General features: G+C 46.0%; 1 long non-coding RNA gene across 2 annotated transcripts in view; it reads right to left on the bottom strand.

The window, feature by feature from the left end:
• Positions 1-25,215, bottom strand: part of LOC121025972 (uncharacterized) — a 140,575-nt gene that overhangs the window by 49,929 nt on the left and 65,431 nt on the right. The window contains exon 1 of one of the 2 annotated variants that reach the window (XR_005788216.1): positions 20,152-20,264. The exons of the other annotated variant lie outside the window; for it this stretch is intronic. This is a non-coding gene — a long non-coding RNA (uncharacterized LOC121025972). Of the gene's footprint in view, positions 1-20,151; positions 20,265-25,215 lie in introns of those variants that run through there. 2 annotated transcript variants of the gene reach the window in all.

Below are 25,215 nucleotides of genomic sequence, written 5' to 3'. Positions count from 1 at the left end.
TGAAATGCCCCTGTGTGGTTGGGCTTGTTCTCCTGTGTTTCTGCCATTATTGTGAGCAGAACACGGCCCAGGTCTACATACTAATTCAAAGAGGATGAGGAACACCTGGAATGGACCTAGACTCAAACTGCATCTTAAATTCACACCCAGTCATCACTGGCCTGGATAAGCCAATCTGCAGATGCATGAGGAAGAGTTTTGGGGTGCTTTATTATACATCGTAATCGTGGCAATAGCTGAATGATATATGAGGACACGCAGGCACAGGCAGCAGCTGGCAGTAAGTATTTAGTGGGGTGTGGGAAGGTTTCAGCCTGCATCCTCCACCGTGATGAGATAAAATACTTGTTCTGGAGTATCATCTTCATAGCCAAAAGGCCCATGCATTTACATACAGATCAATATTAAGGATATTTCTCTGCTTCCTTTTTCTTTTCTTTTTTTTTTTTTTTAAGTAGGCTTCATCCCAGTGTGAAGCCCAACACAGGGCTCGAACTCACGACCCTGAGGTCAAGACCCAAGCCGAAATCAAGAGTCAGATGCTCAACTGACTGAGCCACCCAGGCGCCCCTCTCGGCTTCCTTTTTTTTTTTTTTTAAGTTTATTCATTTATTTTGAGAGAGACAGAGAGAGAGAGACAGAGAGAGAGAGACAGAGACAGAGACAGAGAGTGAGCTGGGGAGGGGCAGTGACAGAGAGAGAATCCCAAGCAGGCTCCGTACCGTCAGTGCAGAGCCCAAAGCAGAGCTCAATCACACAAAACCATGAGATCATGATGTGGGCTGAAATCAAGAGTCAAACACTTAACTGACCGAGCCACCCAGGGGCCCCTCTGCTTCCTTTTATAATTTTTTTTTCTTTTTCAAGTTTTTATTTAAATTCCAGTTAATTAACATACAGTGTAATATTAGTATCAAGAGTAGAATTTAGCAATTCATCACTTACATACAACACCCGGTGCTCATCACAAGTGCCCTTCTTAATACCTATCATCTATTTAACCCATTCCCCCCTCCCACCTCGCCTCCAGCAACCCTCACTTGGTTCTCTATAGTTATTCACCTGTTTTCTGGTTCGCCTCTGTTTCCACCCCACCATGTTCATCTGTTTTATTCATTAAATTCCACATAAGAGTGAAATCATGTTGTATTTATCTCTGACTTATTTTGCTTAGCATAATACTCTCTAGTGCCACCCACGTCATTGCAAATGGCAAGATTCCATTCTTTTCTATGGTTGAGTAATACTCCATATTCTATATACCTCACACATCTTCATCCATCTGCTTCCTTGTTTTCAAACTAAACTGTAAGACACCTGTTTCTACAATGCCTGTAACTAGAACGTGGTGACTGACATACTTCTAGCTGTTTCCTTTCTAAATGGGTGACATCGAAGACCCCAATTTCTCCTGGATATTCAAGTGTGACTAGAAGCTTCCATGATGTACAGACAGCTGTGGTGAGTACACAAAGAATTGGATAGGAGGTCAGACCACTGGCGTGCTATAGCAGACACACCAGCCTGCAAGGGCCGACCGTTAAATTTTCAGGAATTTGGCAGGTCAGTTGTTAAACACAGTCATTATGAAAAATTAAATCACAGAAACTTACCCTGGACCTCAGTCTGCAGCTCAACCCTGCCCTCAGTTCCCAGGGCCCATCCTGCAAGGTGGCCATTGTAGCAGGTCACCTGACTGTGGGCGCATCCTGGTTATGGTTCCTGGACTTCTCCTTGTGCCCAGGCTCTGCTTATACAGGAGACCCCATCTGGTAGGCTGTAATCCTGAGGTTCTCCTGGGTGTGGGGTCTTGCTTTGCTCTTGAGAATCACCCTCCCAGATTTTCATGTCTTCTCTCAGACCCAGCAAGCGGTGAGAGCTTTCAGCCTCAAAAGAGCTGGATGTTGACTGCTTTCCCTGACTCTAACACGAGCCATAACTCCTAATCCTAATCTCTAACCCTACAGCTTACTCTAACTCCTAACAGCTAACCCTAACTCCCAACCTCTAATACTAACCAGAAACCCTAACTCAAATCATTAGCCAAACCCCTAAAGGTAATCCAAACAGTAAACTCTGCCCGGCTCTTTAACCCCAGGCCCTATTACATGACTCTGATCTCAACCCAAACCCAAACCCCAATGCCTTTCTCCAGGGTCTTCTACTCACCTGCGGCAACTCCTTCCTCATGTTATCTCCCCAGGGTCAGCAGCTTTCCTAGAGAAGAAATCACTACTGCCCAGAACTCTTTCGGCCAGGCAAAGGCAACCAGCTGGAAACTCTGGTCTCCGCTTGGAGATTCCTCCAAGTAACTGAGCCATTTGCATTTGACTTTCCAATCCTAGCATCTCCTTTCCTGTGCCATCCTGCTTCAGGAATGGATCACTCTCTGGCCCAATCCTGAGACAGAATGACAAGCTTCAGTTACTTGAGAAATTAATCTAGGAGGAAAACTCTTCCTCCACAATGTCCACTAAATTAGGCGGCTCAAACTCTAGAGCCAGCCTGCTCAGCCACTTAAATCCTGATGTAAGCCAGGCAAGCTACTTAATTTCTCTGTGCCTCAATTACTTCCTCTATAAAATGGGTTTAATAAGAGTCCCTCTCTTATAGGGTGGCTGGGAGAATTAAACAAGTTAATATATAAAAGCACTTAGAAGAGTACCCGGCACCATAGTAACCACCAAATAAGTGTTTGCTTTTGTTAACATACTAAGAGTATTGCAAAAAATAAAAAATAGTAAGTATACATTTTCCTCTTCAGACTCCCACTTGCTTTTATAGTGAGGGCAAAAAAAAAAATCCCACCTAAACATGCTTATTTTAGAAATTTTACATAGAACAGTAAAGTCTAAAAAAGAAGAAAAATAGCCCACATCCAGCCAGTTACTCACATTTCAAGGACAAAGGACAATTTGACTTTGCTAACAGTGTGCATTTTAGATTTTTCAGTTGCTGCAGCCCTGCCCAGCCAGCCAGAGCTGTACTTTATTTTTATTTTGCTTTTGGCACTCAAGTATAATTCCAGGCATAACATAGGGTCTCTGTATGTTTGTCTTTCCCACTAGGTTGGAAGCTTCTAGAGGAGAGGAACAGAGGAACAGTGTCTCTTTAATCTCTGCGTTCCCCGTAACACCCAGCAGAGCCAGGCCAGGAAAGACGCCTTCTAAATGATGATATGCCTGCTTTGCCCTAGCTGAACCATTTTGGGATTCTGTTCATGCCTCTTTGCTCAGAAAGCCAGGTTTCTAGCAGAATTATCTTTGAAATAAAATGTTAGAAGAAAAGAAATCTCCCATTTTGAACTGGGTGGAGTTCTGCACTACCTCTCACAGATCTTGGAAAGAAGGTTTTCCTCTACTGGGTAATTTCAAACGTTTTTTTTCCCACAGGGTAAGGAGGGCTGGCCAAAGCCATGCCCCAAAGAAACAGGGCATCTGTTCTGAGCTTCTTATTTCTGCTAGCTGCCTGCTCAAGACCACAAACCAATGGACAGTCCTTTCTCAACAAAGAGAACTGTATTAAAATGGCCATCATTCTCTCACTTAAGTAAGCTTACCAACTGGCAGCAAACACCACACCAAGGAGTAAAGTAAGAAAGGGAAACATAACACTTAAGGTTGCATGAGCATGTTTTTTTTTAATGTTTTTTTTTTTAAGAAAAATTTGGAAAGAGCAAGACAGAAGATGGAACAGCTATGTCAGTTTCAGGGATAATCCTGCTTTCCACGCAGGCCTTCTGCCCTCTCCTTTCTCTTTGATCTTTCCAGTTGGCCTCGTGTTCACAGCAGAGAGAGCTGATCTAACCAAGCTATTCCCTTCCCAGAAAGGCCTTTTGCGATGCTTCCGTGCAAACTCCATATTCTTACTGGAATTGAAGTAGGGAACAGACGCAATAAGAGAATGAATGTGCAAGTTTATAATCCAAAAGAGGAACAGGTTCTTCCCCCAAATGATGAGCAGCTTTTAAGTCAAATGGAGCATCAGAAGAGGCAGAAAACGTATGTATGTGTATGAAAGAAATGCTTATGTATTACATAAATCTATGCATCAGCCTCTAAAAGCTAATCATTAAGAAGTAGAAAAAAGTAATCAAGGCTTGCCTCTGTATACCAAAACTCAGGCAAGCGCAAGGGCTGTCCTGTCATTGGTGTTTTTCGTCCCCCCCAACAGATCCTCTCCCCTCTTCCCCAAGCATTTTACCAGGCTATGTTTAGAACAGACGTCAGACCTAAGAAACCAGCCTGGAAGCAAGACTTTCCCAAGAGTGCCATCTGGTGGTGCTTCTACGTATTACAACATTGCTTTGACCTGACGCTGACAGAGCTGAAATCAAGAGGCAAACAATTTGGAATCGGTCCTTTCCTGATTTAAAAAGTTGAACCTTTGGGACTTGGCAGTGGATCGTATATGTTAAGTGTCAAACACACAGGTGTTGAGAGAAAGTTCTGCCTCAAGGTGGAAATCAGACATTTAGGAAACAGAAAATCTTGGGTTGGCCTGAATAATCAGCTGGTTTCATGAAATTAGCACTCCATTCTTTTTTTTTTTTTTTTTTTTTTGTCTGAAGCCATGAACATATTTACAAAAGGCTACCTGGGAGAGATCTGCGAAAATGTAGCTTCTAGGGAAAGGACTTTGAATCACTACATTTTAGAAATAGAAGAATCCTGGGGCGCCTGGGTGGCGCAGTCGGTTAAGCGTCTGACTTCAGCCAGGTCACGATCTCGCGGTCCGTGAGTTCGAGCCCCGCGTCGGGCTCTGGGCTGATGGCTCGGAGCCTGGAGCCTGTTTCCGATTCTGTGTTTCCCTCTCACTCTGCCCCTCCCCCGTTCATGCTCTCTCTCTGTCCCAAAAATAAATAAACGTTAAAAAAAAAAAAAGAAATAGAAGAATCCTTTGAGTTGTGGTCTTCTTAACCTGAGGAGCATGATCCTGCTTTAGGGGCAGTGAACTCCTCGAAATTGAACAGAGAAAGTGGTGTGTTGGCACATATGGGCATTTTCCTGTAGAGAGGACCCATAGTTTTATTAAGAAACTTCTGGGGGCTCCTGGGTGGCTCAGTCGGTTAAGCGGCTGACTTCAGCTCAGGTCATGATCTCGTGGTCTGTGAGTTCGAGCCCCGTGTCGGGCTCTGGGCTGATGGCTCAGAGCCTGGAGCCTGCTTCGGATTCTGTGTCTCCCTCTCCCTGACCCTGTCTCTCCCGGTCTCAAAAATAAATAAACGTTAAAAAAAATTTTTTTAAAAGAAACTTCTGTCTACAACAGCGTTGACAAATTCAGTTACTCTCACTTTGGACTTTACTGTTATGGAGACATCGTTGCTTTGAGGCAGATGTTCAATGGTAATTGCTTCTAGACATTTGGAAGTTGGGTTTTTTTTAATTTTTTAATGTTTGTTTACTTTTGAGAGAGAGAGGGAGACAGAGTGCGAGTGAGGGAGAGACAGAGAAAGACACACACACACACACACACACACACACACAATCCGAAACAGGCTCTGAGCTGTCAGCAAAGAGCCCAGTGTGAGGCTCGAACTCGGGAACGGTGAGATGATGACCTGAGCCGAAGTCAGACGCTTAACCGACTGAGCCACCCAGGTGCCCCTAAACATTTCGAAGTTTTAATACGGAATGTCAACCCACTGGACTTAATTCCACTCTCTACCCTACCATAGCACAGTCTAGTTTTTCCTAAATGGCATCCCTTCACACATGTGGTGCTAGCATGAATGTGCTTCCTCCAACCCTCCCCCATTTCCTGGCTAAAGCCACCTGGCACCAACAGCTTTCATTTGCCATGGTTTTCAGATCCACCATTTCTCAGGTGCCCTCTCCTTTTTTTTGAGACAAACGTTCTTTGAAAACTTTACATACAAAACTGAATGCACCACCCTCCGTAACAGCCCCTTCCACCTACAGACTGCCTGACTTGAACTTGTTCCAAACACGCAGTGACTCTTTTCTATTTCTGCACCTACCTCTGGTTTAACCAAGAGCCTTTTACCCTTTCCAGTTTCAAGAGCGCTCCCGTTAGTAAACAATAATAAAGGGGGAAACAAACCAGGAGCCGTATGGTTCTTTCTCCCCGCCACTTGTTTTTACCATTTCACTCGCCCCAAGAGGACCTATCCTTTCCTCATTTTATTTCTGGCTCAAATATAGCATAAAAGCCTTTTTATGGCCACATTAGTGTCACTCTCAGGTCTGAGCTTATTCTAGTCTTTTGATTTCTGATACGCTTATGGCATGCTTTGTGCTTATCCTTTATTGATGCCAGGTTTCTGTTTTTGTACGTAGCCCTTTAAAATGAGGGCTACAGAAGAGCCCTCTCTGCAGCCTGGATGGGTTCCTGAGATCAGCCCATTTTCTCTCTTCTCCAGCTTCCTCTGTGGGTAAGTATGAGCAGGTTTTTTGGCACCCATTTTCTCTTGCTCATCTCTATCTTTTGGACTCGCTGGCCAGGAGCTCATGCCCACGTATCTTTAAAGTTTTTACAAGTCTGCTTCCCTAAACTCTGGGGACGTGCCTGGGGATCCCTTTCTTGACTAAGTCCAATTGTCCTTGTCATTTTCTCCTGTTTCCTATCACGCCTCGCTGACGACAAGGATCGGTGGATCGGGTGTGGACCAGGGGGCCCGCCTTCATCAGCACCATAAGGTAATGAGAGGTAAACAAAAGAGACAGTGGTGAAGGATCAAGACCAGAGATGACGCTGGGAAGAAATGGATAGAAAAGGCAGTTCCAGAAGGAACTCCACAAATGCTGACTGCACCTCACAGCTTTCCCCGTGAGCTCAGCCCGGCACAGTAGGGGCAGGGATGCATCTTCTGAGGACCGGGTGGCGCTCCAAGGTCCATCAATGGAGTGAACAGAAAATGTACATGGCAAGGGGGTGGGGGGGAAGCTCTTGCCTCCTTACCTTGGGGACACTAGTTTCTGAGCACCACCAGCCCAAGAGTCCCGGAATCTGATGCACCGGAGGACCGGACCTCTGACAGTTCCCTGGCTGAGGTCAGCCTGGAAATCCTGCCAGGCTGAGCAGGCCCACTGAAGGCAGCAGGGTCTGCAGCGGAGGGACCCAGCAGCGCCGCGGACAAAGCCCGCCCCCTGGCTGCACGGGAGCAGGGCCATCTAAGAGCGACTCTGCAGGTGGCAGGTGACTGACTGTGAGAGCCCGTCCTTACAGTGAGACGACCACTTCCCAGCCCCCCGCCCCCACCGCAGACACGTTTGGTGTCCTGCCTGATTGACTCAGCACTCACCAGGCCCGCACTTGCAGGTGGCTTCTCATTGCCAGCGTCCATCACTCCGACTGGGCTCGTCCGCTGCAGAGGGTGTTCGCCACAAATCTAGGGGCCAGCAGTTCCAAGGGGCAGCCCTCAACTACGGAGAAAAGGGACTTCACGGCAAAAGACCCCAGCTTCTCACTACCAAGTGGGACAGTTCAGAGATACGTGCAACACAGTCTCCCAGATGTCCCCAGCAGATGTCCCCAGCGCCCGGTGGCGCCCGGTGGCCACCTGCTCACGGACACCAATCACTGACCCTGTATTGGGGGCTCCTCGCCACTTCCCTGCTGGGGCTTCCCGGCACCACCTCCCAGGTAAACCGCTTGCACCTGAGTCCTAGTCTCAGGGCTTCGAGGGGAACTCAGCTTAAGACACCTGCTAATTGTACTTGTGTAAATCACATCACCCCTTCCCTCGAGGCTCACATAATGACCAGTCAGGGCAATTGTTGTGCAGCTTCCCCAATCCCCGACTAGCCATCTCACTCTGCGCCTCCTCAGGAAGGGGGTCTCGTGTAGTGGTTTCCGTGTTTTTCCATGGCTGTTCCTGAGTGGACACCTGATTGCACTGATTAAGCGCCCCCGGGGACCCTGCCTACAGACCAGCCTGACCACTCACCCTCACTACCCTCTTGCCAGCCTCCACCAGCCCCTAAGCAGTCGTTCCCAAGGAGCCCTGCACCTGAATTGCCTGGGGAACATGTTGAAAATGAACTTGCCTGGGCAATATCAACTGAATCAGAATGTCTGCAGATGAGGTCCGGGAATCTACACTTGAGACAATTTCTCAAGGGATCTTTTACAGTCTGAAGTTTGAGATCCACCGCTCAGAGGTGCGAGCAGACAGCAATCGGCATCATCAGTTTACCCCAAAGACTTAACATCTCACCCTTGTTCAGCAAAAGCCATAGCACTCAGTGGACAACAAGAGGTGCTTCCTCCAAACAGTCCATCCCTTTCACTGTTCCGGCGTGCCCTCCCCATGGTTCTATGTGCCTTTTCCGCTCTCCCGGCTTCCGACAGTGCTTCGCCCATCATGCGGAGGGCAAAAGTGCCTGGGGTTTTAGGTTCCCTGAAGTAGAGCTTAGCCAATGACTACCAGGTGTGGGCTTCTGAAAGCACAGGTGATTTACTTGCATCTGGGATAAACTCGTGGGGTGTAACCTACCCTCTGAGCTCCTCTGAGGCTAGGACTTCACTCAAGATCACCCCTTGCTTACGTTGAAAGAGAACGTAACTCGAGGTATCATAACCCCAGATATCAAGATAAACTACAAAGCTGTAGTAACCAAAACAGTATGGTACCGGCACAAAAACAGACCCATAGATGAATGGAACAAGATAGGGAGGCCAGAAATAAACCCACGATTATGTGGTCAATTAATCTTCGACAGAGGAGGCAAGAAGATGTAATGGGAAAAGCACAGTCTCTACAACAAATGGTGTTGGGAAAACTGGACAGCAACATGCAAAAGAATGAAATTGAACCACTTTCTCACACCACCCACAAAAATAAACTTAAAATGGATGAAAGACCTAAATGTGAGGCCTGAAGCCATAAAAATCCTAGAAGGGAACACAGTAATTTCTCTGACATCAGCCACGGCAATGTTTTTCTAGATATGCCTCCCGAGGCAAGGGAATCAAAAGCACAAATGAACTATTGGGACTTCATGAAGATAAAAAGCTTCTGCCCAGCAAAGGAAACAACCAACAAAACCAAAAGACAACCTACAGAACGGGGGAAGGTATTTCCAAATGACGTATCTGATAAAGGGTTAGTATCTAAACTATATAAAGAACTTATATAACTCAACACACACAAAAAAACAAAATAATCCAATTAAAAATGAGCAGAAGACACGGACAGACATTTCGCCAAAGAAGACATCCAGATGGCCGACAGACACATGAAAAGATGCTCAATATCTCTCATCATCGGGGAAATGCAAATCAAAACCACAATGAGCTATCACCTCACACCTGTCAGAATGGCTAAAATCAACAAGAAACAACGAAGGCTGGCTAAGATGTGGAGAAAAAAGGAATCCCTGTGCACTGTTGGTGGGAATGCAAACTGGTGCAGCCACCCTGGAAAACAGTATGGAGATTCCTCAAAAAATAAAAATGTAATTACCACATGGTCCAGTAATTCCACTACTGAGTATTTACCCAAAGAATATGAAAACACTAATTCAAGAAGATATAGGCACTCCTATGTTTACTGCAGCATTATTTGCAAGAGCCAAATTATGGAAGCAGCCCAAGTGTCCATCGATAGATGAGTGGATAAAGACGATGTGGTAGGGAGATATAATAGAATATTATTCAGCCATAAAACAATGAAATGTTGCCATCTGCAATAACATAGATGGATCTAGAAAGTATAAAGCTAAGTGAAGTAAGTCAGTCAGAGAAAGAGAGATAACCATGATTTCACTCCTCTGTGGAACTGAAGAAACAAAGAAAAAAGAGACAAATGAAAAAAGAGACCCTTAACTACAGAGAACACACTGGCGGCTGCCAGAGGGGAAGTGGGTGGGGGCAGATGGGTGAAACAGGTGGTGGGGATTAAGAGTGAACTTGTCGGGGCGCCTGGGTGGCGCAGTCGGTTAAGCGTCCGACTTCAGCCAGGTCACGATCTCGCGGTCCGTGAGTTCGAGCCCCGCGTCGGGCTCTGGGCTGGTGGCTTGGAGCCTGGAGCCTGTTTCCGATTCTGTGTCTCCCTCTCTCTCTGCCCCTCCCCCGTTCATGCTCTGTCTCTCTCTGTCCCAAAAATAAATAAACGTTGAAAAAAAAAATTTTTTTTTTAAAATAAAAAAAAAAGAGTGAACTTGTCACAGTGAGCACTGAGCAATGTATAGAATTGTTGAGTCACTATATCACACACCTAAAACTAATATGATACTGTATGTTAACTACACCGGGATTAAATTTTTTTTTTATTTAAAAAAATTTTTTTTTCAACGTTTATTTATTTTTGGGACAGAGAGAGAGCATGAACGGGGGAGGGGCAGAGAGAGAGGGAGACACAGAATCGGAAACAGGCTCCAGGCTCTGAGCCATCAGCCCAGAGCCTGACTCGGGGCTCGAACTCCCAGACCGCAAGATCGTGACCTGGCTGAAGTCGGACGCTTAACCGACTGCGCCACCCAGGTGCCCCGGGATTAAATTTTGAATGCAAATAGCTAATGACACCATAAATAACATTTCTGCTCAGTACCAAATTGTTCACAAGGGGTCTCAGTTACATTTAAAGAAGGTGTCCACAGGGGCACCTGAGTGCCTCAGTCGGTTAAGCATCTGACTTCAGCTCAGGTCATGATCTCGTGGTTCGTGAGTTCGAGCCCCACATGGGGCTCTGTGCTGACAGCTCAGAGCCTGGAGCCTGCTTCGGATTCTGTGTCTCCCTCTCTCTCTGCCCCTCCCCCACTCGCACTCTGTCTCTCTCTCTCTCTCTCTAAGATAAACATTTAAAAAAATTTTATATAAATAAAAATAAAGAAGGTGCCTGCATGCATGGAGATCATGAAAGCTGGTGCCTTTTCCCTCCTCTGTCATCTCTTCTCCCCTTTGGTAACAGCTGAGACTTAATTAGCACTTACTGTATCCCAGATACTGTTCGAAACACTCCACGAATAGTATGTCATTTCATCCTCACAGCAACCCAGAAAATTGGCAATTTTATCATTTCCGTTTCACGATAAAGAAAGTGAGCACACAGATAGTAAGCGACTTGCCCAGAATCACACAACCAGAAAGTGGCAGAACTAGCAATCAATCCAGACAGTCTAGTTCTCATATCTGTGGCTGACCTGGATCCCTCCCTCCTCTGATCACATTGTATTTATTCATGTGTTCATTTGTTTGGCTAATTTTGACCTGTCTTGCTCCCCATGCATTTTATATGGATCGATCTTGTCTCAACCCCATATGCTGGACTAACTTCACGATGACAAGCAGGACCTAACCCTATATAAATCTCCTCGTCCTCTGCCGCGAGTCAAGATAATTTGGCAGACATTGTTGTGTTGTCTAAGTTGGCGGCTTGTAGCCACATGTGGCTACTTAAATTTAAATTAAGATTGAATTAAATTAAAATGTCATGTCCTCGGTCCCATTAGCCACATTTCACGTGCTCGACAGCCATTTGTGGCTAGCGGCTACCAGAATGGACCAGCACAGATACAGAACATCGCCATCACTGTCGAAAGTCCTGCTGGAGAGGAGAGTGAGTGCTACTTCAGAGGCTGGCACAGCCAATTTTTCTCTTGAAGTCTAAATAAAATTAATTCTCTTTTGCCAGCTTCTCTGGACTCCTACACATTGCTACTCAAATCCCATTCACGTCTGCCCAGATTCACAGGAAGGCTAATATGCTGCCTAGGACGTGGGCTGGAGGATGCGGGTGAGGGGAACCTCTCTCCTGGCCCGTCTGACTCCCAGACAAGGTCACGGCTGTAGCCTTGCTTCTGCACGTGGAGAAATGTGTATCAGGCACATTCAGGCACATCCCATTTTGTTTGCCGGTACCCACCTGCCCCTGAGTCCCTGGCCCTCAAGGGACACAGGAATGTGAAGAGGCTTTTTTTCTTTCCTTCTAGCACCTGTTTTTATTATTTTTAATATAATTTATTGCCAAATTGGTTTCCATACAACACCCAGTGCTCATCCCAACAGGTGCCCTCCTCAATGCCCATCACCCACTTTCCCCTCTTCCCCAACCCCCCATCAACCCTCAGTTTGTTCTCAGTATTTGAGAGAGAGCGCACACGAGACAGCCCATACGAGTAGGGGAGGGGCAGAGAGAGGGAGAGAGACAATCCCAAGCGGGCTCTGTGCTGTCAGTGCAGAGCCCGATGCGGGGCTCAAACTCACCAACTGTGAGATCACGACCTGAGGCGAAATCGAGAGTCTGCCGCCTAACCAACTGAGCCACCCAGGCGTCCCAGCCTTCTGATGTATTTGACGTCTTCCAGCCCTTGAGACAAGCTCTACTTTCTGGACATGCCAGTTTCCTGAGCCAATAAACCCCTCTTTTTGCTTAAACTGGCTTGATTTAGATTTCTGTTACTTGCACTAGAAATGATGTTGGCATAAAAGCCCTAACAGAAAACAGACACACACCAACCGACCCTACTCTCTCCAAAGATGTCATCCCTTACTTCCAGTATCGATCCTTATAAAGTGTATTCACAGAAATTGTAATCTCAGGGCACCTGGGTGGCTCAGTCAGTTAAGCATTCGACTCTAGTGCTCGTGATTTCACGACTCATGATGTCACAGTTCGTGACTTCGAGCCCCGTGTCGGGCTCTGTGCTGACAACATGGAGCCTGCTTGGGATTCTCTCTCTCTGCCCCTTCCCTGCTGTCTCTCTCTCAAAAAATTAACTAAAAAAAAAAAAAAAAAAAAAAAAGAAACAAACCCGTGGAGAAAAAAACACAACCGGAAAGGAAAAACAACGGGTTTATTTTAGAAGGATATATAACAGGAAGCAACTTAAAAATGAATTTAGATCAGGGGCACCTGGGTGGCGCAGTCGGTTAAGCGTCCAACTTCAGCCAGGTCACGATCTCACGGTCCGTGAGTTCGAGCCCCGTGTCGGGCTCTGGGCTGATGGCTCAGAGCCTGGAGCCTGTTTCCGATTCTGTGTCTCCCTCTCTCTCTGCCCCTCCCCCGTTCATGCTCTGTCTCTCTCTGTCCCAAAAATAAAAAAAAATAATAAAAAAAAACGTTGAAAAAATGAATTTAGATCTGAATACTATTAAAGATTGTATTATAATTTCTATTTTAATATATTCTTTAATAATACTCATAATACATGAGGACAAAGTTTGACTTTCCCCCATTTAGCAAGCAGGGGATGCTACTTATTTTCAATTCAGTATACAGGAAAGAGCATGGTTTAGCTATAAATTCAAAATGACATATCAATATTGTGTTTGGGGACCAAATGTGTATTAATATCTAGATTGATATTTAACTGTGTGTTACTGCCCTCCAAACATCTTCCATGAGCTGGTATTTGGAATTCTTGAGTTTTGCACTTTAAAAAAATCAATTACTTTATTATTGTAATTTTCATGGTTTGTTTCTAAAAGAGGAGTTATGAGCACTTTCTGGCTGCCATTTGCAAGTACTTCTCCAGAAATAACACACTGTGGGTTTGGATAATTTTATTTCCAATAAAAGAAAAGGAAAATCGGATACAAATTTCTCCTTTTAACTTTTGTTTAGAAGAACTAGAGATATCTTGATGTATTAAGAAACGATAATATGAATATACCTTATAGGTCTGAGGTCACAATTGAGAACTATCATTTTTATGTCCCTATTAGATCATTCTATTTGTTTTTTACCATCTTAACCATTTTTTATATATTTTTAATGTTTATTATTTATCTTTGAGAGAGAGAGAGAGCACGAGTGGGGAGGGCAGAGAGAGAGGGAGACACAGAATATGAAGCAGACTCCAGGCTCTGAGCTGGCAGCACAGAGCCCAACACGGGGCTTGAACTCACAAACTGAGAGAGATCATGACCTGAGCCAAAGTTGGATGCCCAAGTGCCCAAGTGACTGAGCCACTCAGGCACCCCTTAACCATTTAAAAAAATTTTTTTAATGTTTATTTATTTTTGAGAGACAGAGACAGAAACAGAGCACGAACAGGGGAGGGGCACAGAGAGAGGGAGGGAGATACAGAATCCCAAGCAGGCTCCAGGCTCCAAGCTGTCAGCACAGAGCCCGACACAGGCCTCGAACTCACAAGCTGTGAGATCATGACCTGAGCTGGAGTCGGACACTCAACTTATTGAGCCACCCAGGCACCCCACCATCTTAGCCATTTTTAAGTGTAGAGTTCAGTAGCTCACTCTATTCTAAATCATATTCATAATGCGTCCTCTCTTTAACCAATAATCCATAGTGATGGTAAATTCCACAAGTGAATGAAAATAACTGAAAGCTGTAAAATGGTGAACGCCACCAACCGTAAGGCTAAGTAGTCAGATGGGTGATAAAGCAACCAAGGGACTGATGCCAAAACAGGTCCAGAAGATCTCCACAAACTGCCCCAAACACCTAGTCCACATCTAAGGCCTTTACGGTTGAAATTATAACAGACTCCATTATCATTTAAAAAAAAGTCACCAACCTCGGAACACTTTCACAAATCTCCAGGCATTGTTAGTACCAAAACTGAGGTTGGAAATCTTCGCATCCCGGTTCCACCTCTCACTAGCTCTGTGACCCGGGGCCAGTTATTTCCTTTTTCCCTTTCTGATGCTTAGTTTGTGGGTATGTAACTGAAAACTTAAAAGATCTACCCAGTGAGCGTGGCCAGACCACGATCTGGGCACACTAGGGCCGCAGCAAAGACGGAGGAGAGCATCAACTTGGACTCGGCTGGTGTTGCTTTCACTCTGATTTATTATCAAACCAGCAGATGGATTAAAGCCGCTCAAAGGATAAAAGTGATAATGATCCAAATGAGCGAAGAGATGTAGCTTGTCACGGTGGCCCTAAAAGAGTGAGGAGTCTGCCAAGTCAGAGAAACGAAAAGCCTTGAATGACTGTAGCACTAGGCTGGGGTAGGACCATGACACCATAGCAGTGGTCTACAAAGTGCGGTCCCTGGACTGGCATTTTTGACCTGGGGATTTGTGAGAAATGCAAATTCTTAGGCCCTAGCCCAGACCAACTGAATCAGGAACTTTGGGGGCGGGGCCCAGCAATTTGCATCTGAAGAAGCAAGCCCCGGTGGGGGGGGGGGTGGATTGTGATGCCTGCCCAAGCGTGGGACACCTGCACTGCAGCAGGAGACAATTCCTTCCGCCGTGGGTTTCACCTTCCCGTTGTCGTTTCTCTCCCGGGCCTGCTCACCACCCAGAGTTACTGCGACGACAAAATCCCACGTAGACTTGATAAGTGCTCTGTTATCGGAAGGATCCGTTTATTCTCGGGAGCAATGCTAGGCCGAGAATTTAACTGGTTCTGCCCGGGTACGGAGTGATCAGCCCCACTAACGGGCGCAAGGTTGGGCTATCCCTTTCCCTCTGGTCTTCGGGGATCACCTTCATTTTTGTTCGTAAAGGAGGAAGAGATGGGATGTCGAGGGCCCGCTACCAGACACCATCTGCCTGAGGAGCAGCCTCCAGGAACATCGTCCCGGCTCACTCAGAGCAGCACTGTCCAACAGAACTTTCTTTGGTGCTGGAGATGTTCTGTAATGTGTGCTAATCTGCACCGTCCAATACAGTAGCCACTAGCCGCGTGCAGCATTTGACAACATGGCCAGTGAAACTGGGCGATTACATTTTACATTTTATTTAATTTTGATTAATTTAAATTTGAAGAGCCACATGTGGGACAGAGTTATACTAAAAAATTATTGATTGTATACCTGGAATTCGAATTTAATTGGGTGTCCTGTGTTTTAATTTGCTAAATCTGGCAACCCTACTTTACAGATTCTCAGTGATATTGACCTTGACTCCTCCAACGGAAAGTCTGATTGAAAGGGTCTCTACCCATGACCAGAGGAAGCAGATTTGACATTATACTGACCAGAAAGGGCACCTGGCTGATGTTCTTCTTCTGGAGACAATTTTCAGAGAAATATGGCTGAGAAAATCAATATAACTGATGACTAAAAAGACAAACTTGTACTATCATTCCTACATTCATACTTATTTCTCTGCAACTGAATCCATCTTCTTGCGAGGTGAGACGGAAAGCAGTAGTCCAGAAAGCCTAATTTAGTCAAGGATCATTCTGGATTTGGGGCATGGTCCTATGTACTAGGACTGCAACAGGGAGAAATGGTACTATGGGTCATGCTACTGATTTATTTAAAACTTTTTTTAAATGTTTACTTATTTGTTTTGAGAAAGAGAGAGAGACACACACACAAACAGGGAAGAGGCAGAGAGAGGGAGAGAGAGTCCCAGCAGGCTCTGCACTGTCAGCACAGAGCCCAACCCGGGGCTCGATCTCATGAATGGTGAGATCATAACCTGAGCTGCAGTCAAGAGTCAGACCCTTAACTGAGCGAGCCACACAGGCGCCCCTATGCTGTTGATTGTAAGGCAAACCCTACCCCCTTCATTACTTAATCCCTTAATCCCCTCAATGAATGACTACCATATTAAAGTCATCATAGGAAATGAAAAAAAAAGACCCAGCGTCTTTCCTTATGACTATACTTAAGCTTTGCTTCAAAAACAAATCAAAAAAAAAGTATAGCAACCAGAATACTGCCAGTTCTCAGGAACACTTGATAATATTTTCCCCACAACCCTATAATTTCAAGATGTGATCAAATAGAGGTGCCTTTATATCTCCATTCACTCTGGCCCTCACTCTCTGCCATAACTATCTCGTCTCTGGCATCTTGAGGTCTCCAAGCTCATTCCTGATGTAATAACATATTATTTTACAGTTACTTATTAAGTAGATATTTGATAACATCATTTTTAACTAGAGGAAAGGATTTGGAAATTGGCACTCGTTCCCCAGGAATAGCAAAGAAAACACACATGGTGTTTTTATAAAGTAAATGGTGTTCCAGAAGGCAGACTGATTCTTGTAAAACCCAGGCCCCTTCTGTTTCCAAGAATGTCCAGGTCAAAGAGTAACGATCACGGTTTTTCCCTTTCAGCAGGTTTTAATGTAACAAACAACCAGCAGGTTTAAAAACAAATCTTAATAGCATTGTATCTAGACCATCACCTTTGATATTCTCCTATTTTCTCTATTGCTTAAAATACTCACACGGATATATATTTAGCTTTGGAGATCTGGCGATTTGGGGACCAGTGGGTCTCTGGAAAGAGATTATTAGGTGACCATACTGCCCTCTGCCTCCTCCACCCTCCCACGGGGTCCTTCTCTGTCTTTGCTACCCACTTCACTAAGAAAAGGTACTGAGACTGGGAAACAGTCTCAGAGAACCTGCCAGAGAGAATCTGCCCAAATTTTTGAAGGGGCTCCTCTAAAAATAGCTCAAGTTTAAATCTGAAAATGGGGCAGTCACCCTCGAGGGCTGCCATGTAACTGGCACACAGACTGTGGTTCTCAAAGTGTGGGTGGTCCCTGGCCCAGAAGCAGCAGCAGCATCTGAGAACTTTCTAGAAATGCTAATTCTCAGGGCTCACTCATGCAGACGCATCTGGATGACAGCAGTTACCTGAGTATTCTAGCCTTCTTTTTTTCTTTTTTAACCTTTCACGCTTCTCTTTCTTTCTCCGGAAGCAGCGCCCCCCTCCCTCAGGCACATTCAGACCTTTCCTCAGTCAGAGTACAGCAGCATTCTCAAAGTGTGGTCCCGGGACCAGAAACATCAGCCTCAGCTGAGAACATGTTAGAGGTGCACATTCTCGAGCCCCACCCACTCGGGTCTACTGAATCAGAAATCCAGAGGGTGAGGCTCAGCGGTCTGTGTTCTAACAAGGCCTCCAGTGACTCTGGATGCACACCAAAGTTTGAGAAACGGTGAAGAGTAGTCCCTGCTAGTTTGCCTATTCTGTGACTTGGAAGCTTGCCCAAAAAGCCCTGTGATTTTATTCTCATGGGATTTTATTCCTTTGTCAGTCTGCCTTATCCTCAAAAAGTATTAAAAATTGAAAATGCCATCCACAGTATTATCTGCAGATATAAATCTATGTTTCTCAAGAGAATTCATTTCAGGAAGTGTGTCTCAGCAGGCCGTGTGGGCTCTGTGCGATGGGAAAGCAAACATGGAGAGCCATGGATTCGAAGATGCCTCCTTTCCCCCTTGATGTAGGTAAGAGAGTGTTGCTGTCGTTGTTATTGTTGTTTTAATCAAGTTGGTAGAACAGTTTGCCAAGATTTGGATCTACTGGAGCATAAAAAACCATTCTCACAGCCCGCCCACCCACGGAAGCCTATCTCTGGGGAGACATTTAAACTCTCCATCTTTAACTTAGAAGGTTAGTGCAAATTTAGCTTCTCGATCGTTTGGTACTATGGATGCAAAGGTAGAGGTATATTTCAAGTCAATGGGTATGAAAGTCAGGTTTAATCCAGTCTCTCCCCCTCCAGTCCCTCCTTCACATTCCTGCCGGACCAACTGTGTTAAACCAGCTCCAATCATAGCATTTCCCTCCAGGGGTGGCTCCCCAGTACCTACCAAATTAACTTCCTATTTCTCACTGGGCATTCAAGACTGAAACTGTAGATACTCAACTGAATCATATGAAACTGCCATTTTAACTGGGCAAAAATGGTCGAACATCGCCAATTTCATGTTATCCATTTCATATTTAATTTGTTAAACTTCTCTATGACCTTTTTCTTTTTTCTATTTTAAGATTTAAGCTTCTTGGACTTGTAATGCTTAATCTTAAAACTGCCACCCCAACTGCTGGTGAAAAATCTCAGAAAAAAATGTTGCCTTCCTACAGGTACAGAGAGGCAGACGCTATTGTGTGGCACAGAGCCGGTGCCATGTCATAAACTTAGAACTGGAACATTTACTCAAGTCTCTGTCCCACCGCCCTGGCCAGGATGGTGGTGTGAGTAAAGGCCATGATCCTGTTTTGTTTTCTGTTACTATAAAGCTGTCCTTTAGAGTGTTATTTGCAGAGAAACCTATCTCTTAAGATACGTGGATATCAGAGTCGGTTGCTATGTGTGGTAAAATAGAACCCATAACGTTCCTCTTAGGTGCACAACATAATGATCTGACATGTGTATACACTGCAAAATGATTACCGCGGTGAGTCTAGTTAACATCGATCACCGCATGTAGTTACAAACTGTTTTCCCTGAGTAACCTTTAATCCCACTGCAGATGGAACAGGTGCCTGACTCCGCCAAGTATGAAGCAAAAGGCCTTGCATGTAAGCATGCTCTCAGTATTTAAAAGATGACACTGAAGAAGTCTCCCACAACCAGTATTAAGGGATATCTTGGGTCTAACTGACCCCTAAAACCAAACCATTCTTCTTCCCCACTGCGGGAAGTCAACAACATCCCTGCACACCTTGAAGATTCTAGGGTCTGGCTCATCACTACACTGTAAGAGTTCTTGGTGATTTCCAGCCACGTGGATAGATGAGCCTGCCAGTAGTCTGGCCCCTGGTTCCTTTGACCTCTTTTCCAGTGATTGTGTTCACCACCTGCACCAGGAGGCCACTCCGGTGGTTTTACCCTAGACCTCATCATTACCGATAACCACAGGCCCCCATAATCGCACCTTCAAATGCCACACTCTCCAAACAACGCCAAAAACAGTAATTTCAAAATAACTCTGGGGGCGCCTGGGTGGCGCAGTCGGTTAAGCGTCCGACTTCAGCCAGGTCACGATCTCGCGGTCCGGGAGTTCGAGCCCCGCGTCAGGCTCTGGGCTGATGGCTCGGAGCCTGGAGCCTGTTTCCGATTCTGTGTCTCCCTCTCTCTCTGCCCCTCCCCCGCTCATGCTCTGTCTCTCTCTGTCCCCAAAATAAATAAACGTTGAAAAAAAAATTAAAAAAAAAAAAAAAAAAACTCTGGTTTCTCAGAGTGTAAAGAAGATGCATAGCCCCAAATACCACTTCTTATAATCACCCGCTTCCCCCTCCACCTCTGGCACAGAAGCTCCAACACTTCTGGAAAGAGCTGCTTAGAACCCAAGAGTAAGCCTGCTGGGTGGGGGCGGGGCATGAAGGGATTTGCTGTGAAGCTATTTTTGCGTACCACTTCACAACTCTTCCAGAACATCTTTTTCATATCAAAGAATGCACCCCATAGCGGTAATAGGGGTGGAGGGCGAAAGCTTCCCGAGCTGCCCCCGCCCTCCCCCCCTCGCCGCCTTCGCCACGGACTTCTCACTCAAGTCTCAAACACTTTAGAAAACTCACCCCGAACATTCCTTCGAAAAACTGTCCCACCAGCTAGAGACCTCTGCCCATTCCCATTGGAAACTGGGACGGCAAAGCCAGAGACCCTGGATCGAGACGACAAAAGGCGGCTGGGAAGCCGTGGGTGCGTGCAGGCGCGTACGTGTACGTGCGTGTGTGGGCGTGCGTGCAACAGGACTTGTCCGGTGGTGCCAGAGCTGCTAAAGCCCAACGCTGCGATCAGGAAGCATCAGGTGCGCCTACATGCTGAGGAGGGGCTCCAGCCTTCCAACCCAGCAGACGCGTGCTCTCAGACAAAAGGACCGAGAAATGGAACAGCTGGCCCCCATTACGGCTCCCTGCGACCTCCACCCCCCGCTCGCCACCCACCAACCTATGTCGACACGACAGGGCCGGGGAGGGCAGGGAGGGGAGCTGAGTGTTCCTGGTGAGAGGCTGCTTTCTCCAGGGGAGAGGAGATGTACCGGTGCCCTCCTGCTCTCCCAAACCGAGAGACAGGTAAGGGACACCCCTGAGAGAGCTGCTCGAGGGCAGTGGGAAGGTCTGCAGGACAGGCAGGTTGGCACCCGGTTTCCTGCCTGGACCCTCGCTGAGCTGCACAGACCCGCAGGCCCACTCTGCGGCCCTGAGAGCTCTGGGCGAGGGAATTTTTTCCCCGGGCTTAACAAACACGCTCAGTGATGTGTTGTGCGTGAACCTGGAGTCTGGTGCCCCCTGGTGGTCAAGAAACATCTAAACGTCAGAAGCTCCAAAAGTACTGAGGCGTAATGTGTGCCTGGAAAGAAAATGGGACCATCACTCCCAGCCTTCAGAGCTGGGAAACGGACCTTAGCAGTTCCCAAAGCTCCATGTGGAGGAGCACAGGGCTTACGTAGAGGGCTGTCCAGGAGATGGGAGACAGAACCGGCAGAAGGGCGTGGGAATCAGCAGGCAAAGCTGCCCTTTGCCGAGGGATGCCCCGGGGAAGGAGGAACCCAGACGAAATACAGCACGGCCTCCAAGGCAGAGACCCCCCCACCCCAACCCGCCGACCTGCAGGGCACCTCACAAGATCATGGCATCAGACCTGGAAAAGGACCATATCCACAGGAGTTCTCTGTCTCCCTTCTCTCTCTGACCCTAAAACCAGAAGATATAATATTGGGATTGGGATTGGCCAGGTTTACCAACCAAGATAACCCTCGAAGTTATGAGATATGCCCAAGGTGTCATTAAAGGATGGGAAAAGAGGCTTGGTGCCACACAGTTGAAAGCAGTGATTGGAAAAAACAAAACAGTTGCATGTATACAGTCCACCACTGAGTTGAGGGCTGTCAACACATCAGTTACATGTACCCAGGCACAGGCATGGATTTAGAAGGACACGGAAAATAGCAACTGTGCCACTTACTACTTGTACTGCTTCAGGCCAGGCCTATCTGACCCTCAGTTTTTTCAGTCCTCAGAGGATAATAATAGCTAATGGGCAACGTTATTCAAAGATTAGAGGCAGGGTATGTAAACAAAGAGAAGCTACTATGTATTTATATATTTGTTTGCCATGGTCGGGAGGCATTAGTTTCCCAGTTTCCTTTGACAAAAGATTTGAAGCAGTCTATGAAAAAAGGTAAAAAGAACTACTAAAATAGAAAGAAAGAAAAAAAATTTCAAAGAGCAAGGGAATGCTGAAGAGCTAACCATAAATGTAAACGTGGTGGTTCCAGCTTCACATTTGGTTTTGAGTTTCCTGTCAGCTGAAGTGAAAAGGGAAACCTGAGAACTTGTACAATTCCCGTTACCAGAAAGGGGCAGGGTCGCTGCCTTCTCAGGGGAGACAAGCTCTTCCGGGCTCCAAATTCGAAAAGCAAAGCCTCAGGAGGAGTGTTTCCGCACTGGCTTGTACCTTACCTGAAACCTTGTCTATTCTTTACCGCAGGGTTCCAAATGCCCTGAACTACTAATAGAGAAGTAGATTAGTAATTGGGACCGGGCCAAAGTACTGAAAGTTGATGGGCCAGATTTCTACACTTCAGAGCATGGTGGTATTCTCCAGCAATTCTTACCCCACAGTTCTTCAAATGCTTTCAGATGCTTTCCCTCAATACAATCCATTGCAAAATCACCCAAAGGACATTTAGACCCACCACTTCCACCCCCAAGGAAATGTTTCCATTTGTAACTCAAGCAGAAGCTTTAGACTGATGACAAATGAAAGCAAAAGTATAGATGTATTTTTAGATGAAAGAGCTAAATTCAAAAGGCTCTTCTCTTTGCAGAACCAATTCGGCCCTCTAAAGGCCACACCGCTCTCCCTTCAAGGCCAAGGTCACCTTTCAGGAGCATTAGCACATGAAGTAAACAGCTTTTGCAAAACAGTGCCACAGGTGAGCCTTCCCACCGAAGCGCAGAGGCACCGCAGCTAATCTGCATATGCTAACTCGAGTTACCGGGGAAGAAGCCCGAATAAGCCACCGTCCTCCCTCACCTTTACTTTCATCCCCACATAGGTTTTGCTTTTACCATATGGTAATTATTTCCAAATCACAAGTGCAAACACTCACTCTGATTGGAAAATTAGCAGATTTCAAACTCGGGTAATTTGTCCCTAATGAGGAACTTGTTGAACTGAATTTAACAATTAACTCGCACACCCTTTGCTGCCTGCGGCTTATGAGAGTGAAGCGGGAAAGAAGGAAGGGCAAGCCGAGGGCCAGGCCTGGCAGGACTTTGGCACAAGACGAGGGTTGGGATGGGGCAAGGTGTGTAATGGGGCTGTGGGAACATCAGGAACTTGACTGTTCAAATGGATATATATAGCCAATCACAAACATATGCCAAAGTAGGGGCGCCCGAGTGGCTCAGACGGTTAAACTTTCGACTTCGGCTCAGGTCATGATCTCATGATCTCAGGGCTCTGTGCTGACAGCTCGGAGCCTGGAGCCTGCCTCCGATTCTGTATCTCCCTCTTTCCGCTCCACCCCTGCTTGCGCTCTGTCTCTCAAAAATAAATAAATGTTAAAAAAAAAAAGTTTTAAAAAAACAAATATATGCCAAAGTAGTGAGAATAATATGGTGAGCCTCCATGTACCCATCACCCCAGCTCCCACAATTACCAAGTCATGGTTGCTGTGACTTCATCCATGCTGAGGAGCAAGAGATCAAGAAAATGGACAGGGAAGAAGAGTGAAACAGCAAGGGGTGGGTCTCCTGCCTGGAATTCCCAAAGGTTCCAAGATCTCTAGGGGCAGAGGTGGGATGGGTGAGTATAAACTACTGGGAGGGTTTCAGCCCCCTTCATTAGCATTTTGAATCTGGCAGGGCAGACCCTGGGAAAGAGCTGACCCGTTTTCCGGGTCTCTGCTACCCCGCCCCGCCCCAGGGCTGGGGTCGCTTGTTCTCTCCCCGCGGCTACAGGTCCAGGTGACCAGAAGCCCTGAGCGTTTCTGGGAGCTCTGGCGTAACACACAGTCAGCAACGGTCACCCCCCTCCAACCATGTGCTCCGATGGTTGGTTCCTGCCTCTTCTCCAGCACTGGGGCCAGTTCATGCCTGAGGCTTAGTCTCTATGATCTGCTCGGCTGTTTGTCCCTCTAGAACTGCCCTACCCAATTGGCACCATAGGCAGATGTGGCAACTGAGCACGTGAAACGTGGCTAGTGAGGCTGAGGAAGTATTTTTTTTTACTAATTTAAATTTAAAAACTGGTCCTTGACCCAATTATTGGAAAACTTCTAAGTATATTTGGAAGGTGAATCTACATTTTCAACCGTAGAATCTAAGTACAGATCAAGTATTTTTGGTGAAAATCTAGCATCTGACTTGAGAAAGGCTTTAACTGTCTGGATTTTGAAGATTTAGTAAAAATGAAACAATGTAAAATATCTCATTAAGTATATTAAAATATTAATTACATGTAGAAATGATAACCGTTTCAAAATATCAGGTAAAATTAATTATTAAGGGCAATTTCTCCTGTTTCCATTTACATATTAAAATGTGACTACTAGCAAATTTAAAATTATATATGAGGCCCAAATTATACTTCTACTGGACAGCCGTAACCTAACCAGACTCCTCCCTGCACTTGCAGATAGCCTCAAAAAATATAATTCTGTTGCCAAACTTCTTCCTGTGACAGAGGCCCCAACTGCCAGACATGTCCTGCTATACTAGCCTCACCTGGATTTTCCCGGATGACCATCCCCTGTGCCATCTTCTCTGCTCCCTGTGCATTCTGAGGCCGCCTACTTTCACACAACCATGGACTGTGGTGGGCCCTAACCTCATAAAGACAGAACCTGCGTGACCTAATTTCAGACTAAGATGATGAATTTGACCTGGGGTAGGGAAGAGCCTCCAAGCTCTCAAGATACTCAAATCAATGTAAAGGTCCTTCACAACACACATCCAGTTAATATCCTCAAAAGGGAACTTGGCTGAAGTTGCAGCCTAAGGAAGGATATTTACAAGGAAATAAAGGCCACCAAATGGTGATTTGACACAAAGCTGAATTTATTTGCTGGTCCAGGAGGCGAGCATCACATTGCTCAAACACAAGTTCAGTTGGTATCTCCCTGCAAAATGTTCAACCTTGAACAACACGAGTTTGAACTTAATGGGCCCACTTATATGCAGATTTTACTTGATACATGCCACACAATATTTTCTCTTCCTAATAACTGCCTTAACATTTGACTTTTTCTACTTACGTTATTGTAAGAATACAGTCTATAACGCATATAACGTACAAAATATATTACTCGACTGTTTAAGTGAGCGGTAAGGTGTTTGGTCAACAGTAGGCTATTAGGGATTAAGTTTTTGGTTACGCAAAAGCTACACACAGATTTTTGACTTTGTGGGGAATCGGCGCCCCTAACCCCCACCCGGTTCAAGGGTCACCAGTACAAAAAAAGGCCCAGATAGAGGGCAAAAGGAAACAAGTACATCGAATCAGGTGAGATTCTGAGCACGGGCGTCTAGCTGGTTCCCAAGGCCTAGCACACACTCTCCTGAGCAAGTTCACTTCTTCAAAGCACAGCCACCACACCCAAAGATGTCCACGACGGGTTACACAAAGCTCTC

The sequence above is a fragment of the Herpailurus yagouaroundi genome, unplaced genomic scaffold (genome assembly GCF_014898765.1).
Source record: "Herpailurus yagouaroundi ecotype Mexico unplaced genomic scaffold, PumYag 67793, whole genome shotgun sequence".
Taxonomy (NCBI): Eukaryota; Metazoa; Chordata; class Mammalia; order Carnivora; family Felidae; genus Herpailurus; species Herpailurus yagouaroundi.
This window is presented reverse-complemented; position numbering and strand designations above follow the sequence as displayed.